Below are 14,539 nucleotides of genomic sequence, written 5' to 3' on the forward strand. Positions count from 1 at the left end.
TCCAAATAAAAATATCTACAAGACCAAGGCATCAGTGTCATCTCTGAGTATGAATTTTTGTCTTTGTGTTTTCTTCTTTTGAACAGTAGGCACAAGAAAACATGTAAAAGTTACTTGAGATAAATTAAAACCCCAAATAATTAGAGGCTAGAGAGTTTCATAGATTGGAAGGCACATAGTAGAAAACTCAATATTGTGAAGATGTCAATTCTTCTCAAAATGTTCTAAAGATTTGATTCATTAATTCATTAATAATTATCTCAATAGATCATGTGTGTATGTTTCCTCTTCCACATTTAAAGACTCTTATGATTACCCTGGGCTCACCTGGATAATTTGGGATAATCTTTCTATGTTAAAGTTAATTGATTAGCAAGTTTAATACCATCTGCTCCTGGCATATACACATGTCAAAATAACATACAACAATAAAAAAGAATGAGCTACAGAAAACACAGCATGGATGATTAATACAGACATGCTATTGAGTAAAACATCCCAGGTAAAAAAAGTACATACTGTATGATTCTGTTTATGTAAATAAGGTTCAAACACTGGGGTGCCTGGGTGGCTCAGTCAGTTAAGTGTTGGACTCTTGATTTCGGCTCAGGTCGTGATCTCAGGGTCATGGGATCGAGCACCACTTAAGGCTCGGTGCTCAGCATGGGGTCTGCTTCATATTCTTCTTCTCCCTCTGCCTCTGCCCAGTTCACATACACTCTCTCTCTCTAATATAAATAACTAAATAAAATCTTTAAAAAAATAAGTCTCAAAACCTATCAAAACAAATCAAAGGTACTATTCAGAATAGTATTTACCTTTGGCAAGAGTATCTTCTGGGAAGAAGAATGTAAAAGGCTTCTGAGTTTTCTGATAATATTCTAAATCTAGCTGAGATTCTAAAAAACAATTAATGCTCTAAATGATTCAAAATTTAAGTATTGATTGAATGCTCGCTTAAGATTTATGTAATTGATTATGCTGATGTTGTGTATTACACCTCAAAATTTTCTTTTTAATTTCATGTAAACTAGAAAATATGAAACAGTAGGTTTATCTTGAGTTTTTCAGGAAAGGTCAGATACGGAAGGTCAGAGTCTTAAAACATGACTAGATATAAAAATACATTTTTGGGAACAACCTGATATATTTAATTTTTTGTACTTTATTATATATTAATTTTTACAAAAATAAATTAGAGTATAAATTTAACTCATAGGAAATATTTTCTTTTCTTTAATATCTATGTTTGGTAAATGTATTAGTTTCCTATTTCTGCTATAACAAGCTATCATAAACTTAGTAACACAAATTTATTATCCTCATTATCTTACAGTTACATAGGTTAGAAATCTTATATGTGTCTTTCTCACTGGGCTAAAATCAAGGTGTCCGAGGGCTGCATTTCTATGTGGAAAATCTAGAAGAGAATCCCAATTCCTTGTATTTTCCAGGTTTTAGAGGCTGCTCACATACCTTTGGTTCCTGATCCTTTTCTAGCATCAAACTCAGTAATATCTGATGGAGTCTTTCTCATATAGCATTATTGAAACACTGAAACTTCTGCCTTCTTTTTTCACATTAAAGACTCTTACAATTACATTGGACCCACAAGGATAATTTCCTTGCGTTAAGCAACTGATTAGCACCCTTAATTCTATCTGGTACCTTATTCTTCCTTTGGCATATAAGGTAACATTTATAGGTTCCAGGGATTTGGATGTGGACGCCTCTGAGAGGCCATTAATTTGCTTACCACATTGGGCATATGAGGTTGCTCCTTGAAATGTAAGTCTAGAATATCAAAGATGAACATGTCATAGTTCATTTACAAAATCTAATTTCATTGTTAACTCTGGTTACTCTCTACCATTTAGGTAATTTGTTGCTTGTGGAAGACAAACTTCACTATAAAATTTTAATATGAATCACTCCGACTTTTTAACATGAAAATATTTAAACAAATTGAGTAAAAGAATAAAAGATCTTAATATATCTGACCAGAAATGCTAATTTTGACCTTTATATTTCTGCTTCTGCATTTACCAACTTGTTCATTGAGATTTATCTCTATTTTTCCAGCCTCCCTGGTTTCCACAAATCAGTTTGTAAATACTGTTAATCATAAAAATATACTATTGGTGTTATAAGAATATAATAATTATATCAAAGCCTTTGGTTTCTTTATAAAGATAAAATACATTTGTTTACGTAAAACTGTATTAATGTTTTTTTAATACTAGATAATATCATTCAGGTGCTCTTAAGAAAAATACATGTTTCCTGAATTCCTTGAAAATATTTATTTCTTGAAAGCCAGACATTTGCCAGTCTGACATTTAACTCTTATTTCCAATTTTAGTTGGTTTTTACTCAGTTCTAATCTGGAATTGATAATCTTCTCAATGAAAAAAATTATCAAAAATGAGACAGAATATAGTTAATTGAGACAATTCTAAATTCTAGAAAACCTACTCTATTTTAAAAAGTACTCTATTTACATATTTGTCCTGGAACTATTATTACCCAGAAAAGTGCTGAATAATGTTAGTGTAGGCAACACTGTGGCTCTGTGGACTAACTCACAGAAAAAGCCGTGATAATATTTGAAAATGATAAATGAACTTTCCAACTTGCTAAATAATTCCTCAAGTTTTAGAAAAAATAATTTACCTTCTGCAATATATTCTTACCCACAGTATATTGGTGAATATATTTGTGTGTGTATACACATGTATTTGTATATTTTTCCTACTCTAAATATAAATATATATATATAATAAATATATATTAAAATATGTTTATATTTACATATATTTATTTTTACAGTGGGGAAATAATTGTGGTGTCAGAAACAGTAATAACAGTGGTAAGAAATTTCACAGCCTGCTTTCTTTTGGCTTCTTTTTCCTTTAATATGTTTTATTCCTTCTGAGATGTAAATAGAAATGAAATAAAACCTTCTTTTCTATTTTTGAATTTTTAACATGTCCTATTTTAATATTTACGTAGGCAAACATATATGCACAGACCTTCCTATGGGTGCATCATTTACAGTGTCAACTCCTTGTAAGTTTACATGTGTTACTTGGAAGTAGATTTTCTTGGATCCTATAAAACAGAGGACAAAGAATCTCTTTAGGAATACTTGCATTCCTCCTCTGCTCTTCTCACCCCTCCTTCCCATGCCCAGGGAAAAATATGTGTCCTTGCTGATAAGTTCCTACTGTCATTAACAGTTTTTATTTAAAAAGTATAACATAGATTGTTAGTGTCAGTTCTTCCAAAATACTGATAAAGGGCAATGGCACAGCCAGAACTCGTGTTGGGGCTTGGAGGGAATTCACCACACAGCGTGCAGCAGCTGTATGATCTTGTAAAAACCTTGGGAGACCTGCAAAGTGCATCTCTGACTAGGGCTGTACTGCACTGTTTCCCACTGAGTGGATCCATCCCTGTGCAGCAACACTAGCTCCTTTAAACCATTTGTATCTTTCTGTAATTACTCCACCACTGCTGATGACCATGTGGATAATCACTGCAACAGTTTAGAGAATCTGGTCATTTTATAGTATCTAAATTAAACTAGATAATAAAAATGAAAATGGGAGGTATCATATTTAGTTACTCACTGAAAGAATTGAGTTTTTTTCTGTCTGGTCTAAAAAAGGTATGATAAATCTTTCTGCAGTATTGGAAAATATGGAATATGATTTCTTGTATGTCAAAATCTGGCCCACAGAAAGCAACAGGTTTGAACTTCATGAAGGACCTAGGAAACAACTTATTTCCTTTGTCATGTTTTCCTCAACTAATTCATGAAACACATGCTATTCATTCCACTTTTAAAATAAGTGTTCTATGCCACATTTTGTTTATATACCTTCTGTACATGTTTAATGTTCACCAAATATTATATATTTTTAAAATGCTTCTATAAATCCTCAAATTATCTTGCCCTTGAATTGACCATAACTAGCAATTGTTAATATAGTGAACAAATACACATAAAGTATTTTGAGCTCCCATTGGAGTCGTTCATTATTCTTTCAATCATTCCTCCACAAAATGTTTATTGAGCACCCATAATTTGTCAGACACTGTTATAATTGATGAGGATGCCACAATGAAAGAAATATATTTTGTCTCTATTATGATGTTCAAATTCTATTATGGAGAGAAAATAAGTATAATAATACACTAAATGTTAATTAGTGGCATTGAAAAAAATAAGCCATGGAAGGGGTCTAAGTGAGCCTCTGGAAAGTGATTGCTAAGTTTATATAGGGTGGTTGGGGTAGATTTCACTGATAAGGAAACATGAGCAGAGACCTGAAAGAAGCAAGGGAATGTGCTGTGTGGGTATTTGGGGTAAGTTTGTTCCATGCAGAAAGAACAGTAAAGGTGAAGACTCCGGATGGGGAGAGTGGCTGGCATGTTTGTAGTAAGTGTGATTATAAAATTTGACAGTTCAAAACTCCCTTAATCATATGCATTGTCCTTAAAATAAGGAGTAGAAATAGTTAACAATAAGGAAATAGGTGGGATCAGATTAGAGATCAGCAGTCCAAAACCATAAGAAAATACTTTGCACGTTACATGGAACATTAAAGAAAGAAATAAAGGTAGAAGGTAGTATTGTTACATGCCATATGATCATCCTAGAAAATGCAATAAGGCACCAAAAGAAATGAAAATATTAAATTGGAACAGGATAAAAATCTGATTTTTTTCCATGGAAGACATAATTGTACATATAGAAAATCTTAACTAACCTAAAAAAAAATGCCTCTAGAAATAACAAGTGAATTTAGCAAGGCTGCAAAATACAAGGTTATTACACAAAGGTCATTATTTCTATATACTAGCACTGAAAAATTTGGCAAATGAAATGTAAAACAAACATACCATCAGCAATACTCAAACATGAAATATTTAAGGTTAAACTAAAAAAGATGTGCAAAATTTATACACTGAACACTATATATTTCTGAATTATATGTTTTAAAAGCCTAGATAAATACTGGGAAAGAGATGTTACATTCATGAATCAGAAAACTCAATAATGTTAAGATGCCAATTCTTCCCAAATGCATCTACAGATTTAACACAACACCAGTAAAAATTCCAATAGGTTTCTTTTTTCTTTCTTTCTTTCTTTCTTTCTTTCTTTCTTTCTTTCTTTCTTTCTTTCTTTCTTTCTTTCTTCTTTCTTTCTTTCTTTCTTTCTTTCTCTCTCTCTCTTTCCTTCCTTCCTTCCTTCCTTCCTTCCTTCCTTCCTTCCTTCCTCCTTCCTTCCTTCCTTCCTTCCTTCCTTCCTTCCTTCCTTCCTTTTTTTAAGCAGTTAACCATCTTACTCTAGAATTTATAGAGAAAGGCAAAGAACCTTGGGGCACCTGGGTGGCTCAGTCAGTTAAGCATCTGACTTCAGCTCAGGTCATGATCTCAGGGTCTTGTGATCAGCCCCCAGTGGAGAGGGGGCCCTGCAAGGAGCCAGGCATAGGGCTCTGCACTCAGTGGGGACTCTGTTTCTCCCTCCATACCCCCCATCCGTGCACATGTGTTCCCTCTCTCTCTCAACAAAATAACAAATTCGAGGATTCATAATACTTGATTTGAAGTCATACTATACAAAGGCACAGCAATCAAGGCAGTGTTGTACTGACATAAAGACAATCATACAAACGTATGCAACAGATTAGAACAAATTGAAATGTGAGTAGGCTTTTCTCACTTATTCTCTATCTTTAGGAGAAAGGATTCAGCTTTTCACCATTCAACATGATGGCAGATTTTATATATGGTCATCATTAATGAGATTCAGGAAACTCCCTTATATTCCTAGTTTGCTGAGATTTTATAATGAATGAGTATAAAATTAATCAAGATTTTCCCATTTATTGGGCATCAAGTTTTACTTTTTTAAAAAATATAGTATGGTGAATTACATTATTTTTTTTTAAGTTAACCCAAACTTGCTTTCCTTAAATAAACCCCACTTGGTCATCATATCTGATCCATTTATATATGGCTAGATTTCACTTGCCAATTTTGATTTCTTGGTTGGGGTTTATGAAGGCTATTTTCTGTAGTTTTCTTTTCTTGTGATATTTTGTCTGGCCAGAGAGTTATTGCCTCATAATATGAGTTGAGAAGTGATCCACCTTTTTCTAATTTATGAGAGTTTGTGTAGATAATGCTACGCAAACATGTATTTTTTTCTTGAATACATTTATTTTTCCTTAAATGTTTCATGGAATTTTTATCAGCGAAGCCATCCGCGCTTGAAGTTTTCTCTGTGGAAAATTTTTAAATTATAAATTCATTTTATTTGATAGACGACTATTCCAATTTTCTATGTGTTACATTTATTTGGTAATATGTATATTTCAAGTAATTTATTTCATCTTTGCCAGAAGTCAATAGTTTTTTTTCTTTAAGGGACCAGATCATAAATATTTTAGGCTATGTAGGCCAAGACTCAACATCAAGGTAATTAAATACTATCATAACAACAGAAAAATTCAAAATGTGTTAATGAGAGATTATTATTTTGTAATACAGATCTACTACACTTTTTAACACAAATTGACTAATGAGAAGTAATAAATTATTTTCTGGAAGATTACATTTCACTTACATGGAGTCTAACGTGAAACACTATAAAGTGGCAACTGTTCCATTGTAATTCGTGTTGTGCAGAAGAGCACAAATGAAAGCATTGTATAAGTTTTGTGTAGCACCTACTCTACTCTGCCATTATAGCATAAGAGCAGCCATAGACAATATATCCATGAAATTGTACTTATGGGCACTGAAATGGGAATTTCATGTAATTTTCATGGGTCAAAATATTATTCTTCTGTTGATTATTTTTTAGTCATTTAAAATTAGCTCATAAGCCACATAAAAATAGGCAATGGGAACATTTGGCCTATATGCTCTGTTATGGGTTGTCAAAAGTATTGAAATAAGTATGTTAATATTGCCTAACATTTTAGCATCTGTAGGTTCTCTTGTGATGATGCACTTTTTGCTTCATATTATAATGTATTTTCTTGCGCTTAATCCATCCAAAACAATCATCTGAATGAATTTACAATTTCAGATTGATTTCATTGAAATTTAATTGATCAAATTTTTCATATTTTAAATTTCAAATTTATTTTAATACTTTATATTAAAGCAAAATAAATCTAATTTTTTTTAAATTTTCAAACTGTGATGGTTAATTGTGTGTGTCAACTTGACTGGGCTAAGAGATGCCCAGAGAGCTGGTAAAACATTTCTGGGTGTATGTGAGGGTGTTTCTGGCAGATCAGCTTGTGATTCGGTAGACTGAAGGAAGATATGTTCCCTCACCAACACGGACCTGAATCCTCCAATCCACTGGGGGTCTGAAAAGAACAAAAACACAAGGGAGGGGCAAATTCTCTCTGTCTTCTTGAGCTGGGAATTCCATTTTTTCTGTGCTTGGCCATCAGAACTGCTGTTGCTCAGGCCTACAGCGCTGGAGTGGCTTGTTTAAAACCATTGGTTTCCTTGGTTTTCAAGTCTTCAGACTCAGACAATTATGCCATGTTTCCTGTGTCCCTAGCTGGCACACTGTAGATTGGGGGATGTCATGAGCTTCGTAACTTCATGAACCAGTTCCTATGGTAATTCACCTCTTACATATATTTCTTAAAATACCCTATTGATTCTATTTCTCTAAAGAACCCTGACGATTACACAAAGCTTTGTTTTTGGATGAATCTTTTTGATAATTGGATGTTAAATAAAACACACCTTTTTGCAGTTATTTCTTTCCATAAGCAAAAGTCTCTAAGAATTATAGAATATTTCAATCAGTAAAGGTCACAGCAATCCAAATTAAAGGAGGTAAGACCATGTGCTATGGCAATGGAGGATTGAATGAAGAAATGAAAACAGACCTAAGGATTATTTTAGAGGTAATATAAGATGTATAAAAGTAGGCCTCTAATGCTTCAAACTACAAAGAACACGTAGAGCATATGGCAAAATCTATGAAGGCATGTAAAATCTTGAATGGAAATGGAATTATCATTCAATTAAACCACAAATTGGTGAGATGTCAAATAGTTTCATCTAGAAAACAAAAGGAAAGAAACTCCCCTAAAATCTTTTTATACTCTGTAATAAAGACATCAATTTGACATTTTAAATCGAGTTCTTCTAAATAAAACTAAATGGATAGCATTACTTGAGCTAGTCGTGTTCATTAGTCTTTTAAACCTGGTGTGATATTGTAACTTTTGAACATTTCTAAACACTTAAAAATTTAGAGAAGTATTTATTTCAGAACAACGTTTTAATGTTATATTTTAATAAAAACAATTATGTTCCCTGGGAAGTAGAATTTCTTAATTATTTTTATTATAAACTCATTAAAGCTTAATTCCTTTCAAAAAATACAGAAATATATTTTAATTCAATATTTCAGAATCATCACAAAAATTGTTGTCCTTAGTCCATGACCTTCACATTCTATTATACAGACTTTGAGCTTAGGTCATTTTTCTTAGAGGCAAGAGAGAACAGGGATAGTTTTCCATTTCAGGCGGTAGGCATGTGAAACACTAAATAGCTGATTACTTTATCTAAACCACGATAATACTCAAGAACAAACAGCTTTGAACTTTTATGAACGTACTCTAGCTAGTCATTGTTTCCTTCCGTTTTTCTTTGTCCCATTTTATTGTGGCCTTAAAAGTAAATTCCAACAAGGTAATTATTTCTAGTTTGATTTAACACATTTTATGCAGTCCAGGGATTATATACTTACATTTCCAATTATATGTTGAAGATCTTGATTTTCGTTTTCATTATTGTTCACTGCAATCTGACTCTCAAGAGATATAGACCCACAATTTTTTTTCCTGCAGCTACAAAATCTAAAAGTCTCCAAATATATAACAGGCATTGTGCTTAAGTTTGGTGTAACTCTAGTAAGTTAGAAAACCTGACCTAAATTTACACATGATTCTTTAAGTCTTTACTTACCTCAACTGAAGTCATGTGAATGTTTATGATTACAAAGTGTTGTTTCAGAGATTGTCAGAGTTGTTTAGTAATAATAGTTAGTGCATGCATCATGTTACCTTTGTAAAATCTGAAAAACAAAAAATCTGAATTCCAAAACATCTCTCAGTATGTGGTTTGGGCAATGGTTTGTGGACTTGGAGAAGCAAATCTACAGCTGCAGTTGGCTCATGTGCCCTGGAGTGGGAGATTAGCGGGGTCTAGAATGTGTTTTTGGTGGTTTAGAGTCCTTCCCTACAACCTTTCATGTAAAAGAAATAGTGTATTTACATTTCTCACACATCAGTGATTGGAAGATCCTTTTAGAGAAACAATACAATTATGGTAGACTTCCCATGTTAACTTAAAATATTTTTGTTAAGATATTAAGTTTGTGTAAATATGACAAGGTAATTAAAATGTTAAATTACATTTTGCTTAGTCTCCCTCTATTTTCTCCTTTCTGGATTCTTCCTCACCAAGATTATTTCCTCTGGGATCTATGGTAGGACTGAACAAAAAGTTGCTTCTAGGAAACTTTCTGCATTTTGTAAAACACCATTGGAGTTATGCTGGAGATCCCAGGCATATAGTGAAGGATTGGTGAGTGGCTCCTCGTGAGAGTTGAGAAGTAAGAACTAAAGGTTCTCACTAACTGGACATTGGTCCAAGGTCAGTGGTACCTTAGGGCAAGGGGAGGGGGAGGATCTGTGCCCCAATTCCTGGTAACATATATACAGAATGCATTTTGCACAATTTTACCAAAATTTCCTGTAGTTAAATCTGGTTTAGAAATATCAAAACTGCAAGAAGGTCTTTTAATTGCTTTAACTATTTAAGGCATACAGGCATGAACAAAATTTTAAGAGATATGTAAATTATGAGGTCACTTTAGTATTTGTAATAACTGGAACTTATAAGCACTGAGATGAATTTTAAGAGTTGTAGAAACCCAAGTGGAGATGTCCATTAGGTAGTTGGTTTTATAGGTCTGGAACCCATTAGATAAATCTGGGTTGAACATATGTATTTAGAATTTAAGAGCATTCATATACAATAATTTAAACAGGAGACATCAATACACCCAAAGAAATGGTACAGCATGAAGAGAGGAAAAGCAGTATTTTACACAAAGAAACAAATAAGCACTGAAAGTGTAATAAGAGAAAAGCAAACTTATTAAGAAAATGAAGAAGTGCTTGGAAAAAAAAAACAGAGTGGTGTAAATGGAAGTGAAAACATCAAGGCAAAATTAAAACTATTAAAAGCTAGAATCTGGTTTGGTAATAAAATATAAAAATAACCAGGACGCCTGGGTGGCAAAGTCAGTTAAGCATCTGACTCTTGATTTTGGCTCAGGTCAGGCTCTCAGAATCCTGAGATGGAGCCCCTATGGGGCTCTGCACATAGTAGGGAGTCTGCTTGGGATTCTCTCTCTCCTTCTCCCTCTGCCACTCCCTCCCCTCACATATGTGCACACGCTCTCTCTCTCTCTCAAATAAATAAATCTTTAAAAAAATATATGTATATAAATACAAATTAATACCAATCACATTTATCATAAGTGAGGAACTATTTCAATGACGAGGTGGTTGGATGGGGAATGAAGGAAGAAAGAGAAGAACAAGTATTTGAAGAGTTCATTAGAAGTATGGAAGTAGAAACCTCAAGTAAAGAAGATAATTTCTGAAAGGAGATAGAGAGATAGGCTGGTACCTTGAGAGGAAGAAAGAATCTGTGTTTTCACAAAATTTGCAAGAACTTTTGTGTTTAAATGTTGAAGTGATGAGCCAACAAAAAGTGAAAGGTTGAAGAATAAGACATTTGGAATAATTTCTCAGATTTTTGTGGTGAAGAGCCTGGCATAGATGGTAGGTTTGATCTGGAGCAAATGGTGGGAGACAATTTTCATCTGTTAGGTAAGAAAAAAGGATGGGTGGACAGATGGAAGGATAGCGACAAGCTTCCACAAGACCACAAGAGCACAGAGGAATGACAAAGTGCCTGATAGATTCTATCTTTTGTGTCAACTGGGGATCATCTATCCAGGGTGAGTAGAAAGGTAATGCATAAAGGGAATTGAGTAAGTGAAGAAGGTTTGAAGTAGCCTTGGAAATAATGGGAGATTGGACTTATTGGGAAAACAATGATTATCTGGTAGCTCTAAAGGGCCATGAACCTTGGAGACTGAGAATTTTTGGAGCTAACAATGCAGTATATATTCAATGGCATGTTTCTCTGTTTAGGTTTAGCTACCTTAGTAAGGGGGGAAATGGCATATATCTTGGTTACTCTGTCTTTGCAGTTTTGCATATTGAGGTTGTGGGTATAGACAGGGGTTTGGTTGAAGTGGCCCACATGGAGAACAACATATATTTTAAAAAGAACATATGGCAGGGTTTATAGTTTGAGAGAAAGGAGAGGAGTTAAAAACTGGATGTCTAAAAGTTAAAGAACAACTGTAGAGTGAATAATTGGTAAGAATTCAAAGAACAGTGTTATTGCCAGATACCAATTTTAATTTTAAGATTTCTATATAAAAGATTCACTCAAAAATCTTTATTGAGCATCTCCTCTCCATGAGACACTGTTCTTAGCATTGTGGAAACGAAGATGGACAGGTTTTCTGCTCTTGTGGAGCTGAGATTCTAGCCAGGTGAATAACAACAAAATAAATTATAATTGGGTTTGATAGTCCCTACTGCAGAGGTGACTGAGTGAAAGAGAGGGCTTCCAAGCTTCCTCCGCCAGGGCAGGTATCTAACAATGCCTTACTGACAGGGTCAGCTTTTCTGTGCTGTCCAATTGGGAAAGTCAATCATTAGCTTCTAACACAGGGAAGTATGTTTCATTGCCGACTAGAATGAGAGTTAATCCCAACCATCGCCACAGCATAGGCAGGACACTGTGTCCTGACCCTGGGCTTAGAACTAAGATCGGAAAGCCACCAGGTCACAAAGCTACAAAGGAGGGCGCCTTCTAAAGCTAACTGGTAGTAAGTGGCCAGCTATTTCATAGAAAGTGGGAGGCAGTCAGTCTGCTTACAATTAATTGATTGAAACTGTATTTTAGTGAAATTTTGTGATGTTTAGTAACAAAGACTGAGAATATGGGTCTTAGAGATGGGAGGGATAGCCCAACATAAATTTACATGTGGTAAGAAAATCAAAGAATGGAGATAAAAAGAGGAACAAAACTTAGAAAATACTTGAATGTGATCAGAATAGAGACATTTTCCTTTGGTGTACTATATTAGGGATTCTTTGCTAATTCCTTATTGAGAAGATAACTATAAATTATTATTAGAACACAAAGGTTTTTTTTTTTAGGATTTAATTTTTTTTGTTTGACAGAGAGATAGAAACAATGGTGGTGGAGCAGCAGGCAGAGGGAGAGAGAGAGGGAGAAGCAGGCTCCCCACTGAGCAGAGAGCCTGAGGTGAGGCTCAATCCCAGGACCCTGAGATCATGACCTGGGCTGACGACAGACACTTAAGTGACTTAGCCACCCAGGCACCCCAGAACACAAAGGTTTTGACTGTGTTGATTTTGGATATGTTTATGCTTATGTTATCGATACTGTAATGTGTTTCTAGCCCAAGTCCATTGTCTGTGTTAGTCATTCTCAACTACACTCTTTACCAATCCCATATCGCTAATCTCTTCTTGATATTTAATAGGTATCTAAAGTATGTCAACCTACCTGGCTTTTTGTGTCTAAAATGGGTATATCAGTATTTCTGGCTACATAACAAATTATTCCAAAAGTTAGCGGCATAAANACCCCATGTAGCTAAAAATTAGGATGAGCAGTAATTCTTCCTTTCCAAATCCTAAGGACATCTTCCTGAATGAAACAAAGCAGCACAGGTGGCAAGCATGGTATGACCAACCATTCCTGGGTGAGCAGGATTGCCAAACCTGAAGTCTGGGTGGTGTGTTGAACTTTTAAAAGTATAGGGAATGAACCATGAGAGACAATGGACTCTGGGAAACAAACTGAGGGCTTCGGTGGGGGGGGGGGGGGGGGATTGGGATAGCCGGTGATGGGTATTAAGGGGGGCACATATTGCACGGTGCATAGGGTGTTATACGCAAATAATGAATCATGGAGCATTGCATCAAAAACTGGGGATGTACTGTATGGTGACTAATATAACAAAATAAAAATTATAAAAAACACACACACACAAAAACAACCTTTTCTAATGCTCAGATTTTTGAGGGTAAGGCATTCAGACGGGGGACAGCAATGTTGCTTGTCTCTGTTCCACAAGGTCTGGGGGCACAGATTGAACTTGAAGCCTGGAAGCTGGAATCATGTGACTTCAAGTTAAGTCACAGGTTCGGATGTTGATGCTATTGGCTAGAGGTCTTCAGTTTCTCTTTTCATGTGTTCTCTTTGGGAGGGCTACTTTGGGCTTTCTCTCAGAATGGTGGCTATTCTCCAGGGGCAAATGTTCTGAGAGAGAGATAAAGAGAATAAGGGAAGGAGAGGGAGAGATAGCGAGAGTGAGAGAGGGCAAGAGAGAGCGAGAGTGAGAGAGCGAGTAGCCATAGCATCTTTATGACCTAAATTAGGAAGTAATATAGCATCATTTCTGTGTATTTCTTGAGGCACAGAATTCGGCACAGATTCAAAGGGAAAACAGATTCTGCCCCATTTCTGTAAGATCATGTAAGGTCGCAATATTCCTGTGGCCATTTTTGAAAAATGTAATCGGCCCCAGTGGCTAATATTAAGCAGTATTCCTTAGAATGAGTTATTTTAAGAAGTTAATTTCTTTTTGGTTTTGCCACTAGTTACTTAAGCTTTGTGCTATAGGAGAAGAGTGTGGAAATGCATCATTTTACCTAATGCCGTTGAATGTTTTAGAGTAGGTAATAACTGAGTGACCGGTCTACTAAAGGGAAATTTCGAGTTCATCAAGTAAAGAAAATGAATTCATTCTATCATCCTGTACATGTGTGAGAGAGTGATGGCCTGTTCAGAGAAGGATGACTATTTACAGTAAAGAAAAATGAGGCGGGAAGGTCACATGTAAGTCCATTTAAGCACTGTTTAAAAGAATAATCAATGACTTCTGCTTTAGTCCGGATATGCTAGGATTCACATATACATGCATTTTAGGTGGATGTTGTTATCACTATCTGATAATCTGAAATTAAAAAAAAATACTTCTTAGTTTCAATTAAGCTTTTTAGAATTTAAATGCACTATAATTAGTAAAAAGTAAATGTTTATTAAGGGTTGTTTGCAATTATCATGCATATCTTGGTATATATATTTTAATGGTAGAGGTGTCTAGTTATCAGTTTGCAATCTCCCACTCATGGTATACAATTGTAGCTAAAAACAACCAAGGACTACATTAACAAGCTTACATTTCTCATGGTTAGTTCTCGACCATGTAACTAGTTCTTATCACTGTCATATGAATAGAAGTCATAATGTGCTCTTCCAGTCTAAGGCTTTTGAGGAATAGCTGTGTTTCTTC

The sequence above is a fragment of the Ailuropoda melanoleuca genome, chromosome 10 (assembly GCF_002007445.2).
Source record: "Ailuropoda melanoleuca isolate Jingjing chromosome 10, ASM200744v2, whole genome shotgun sequence".
Lineage (NCBI taxonomy): Eukaryota > Metazoa > Chordata > Mammalia > Carnivora > Ursidae > Ailuropoda > Ailuropoda melanoleuca.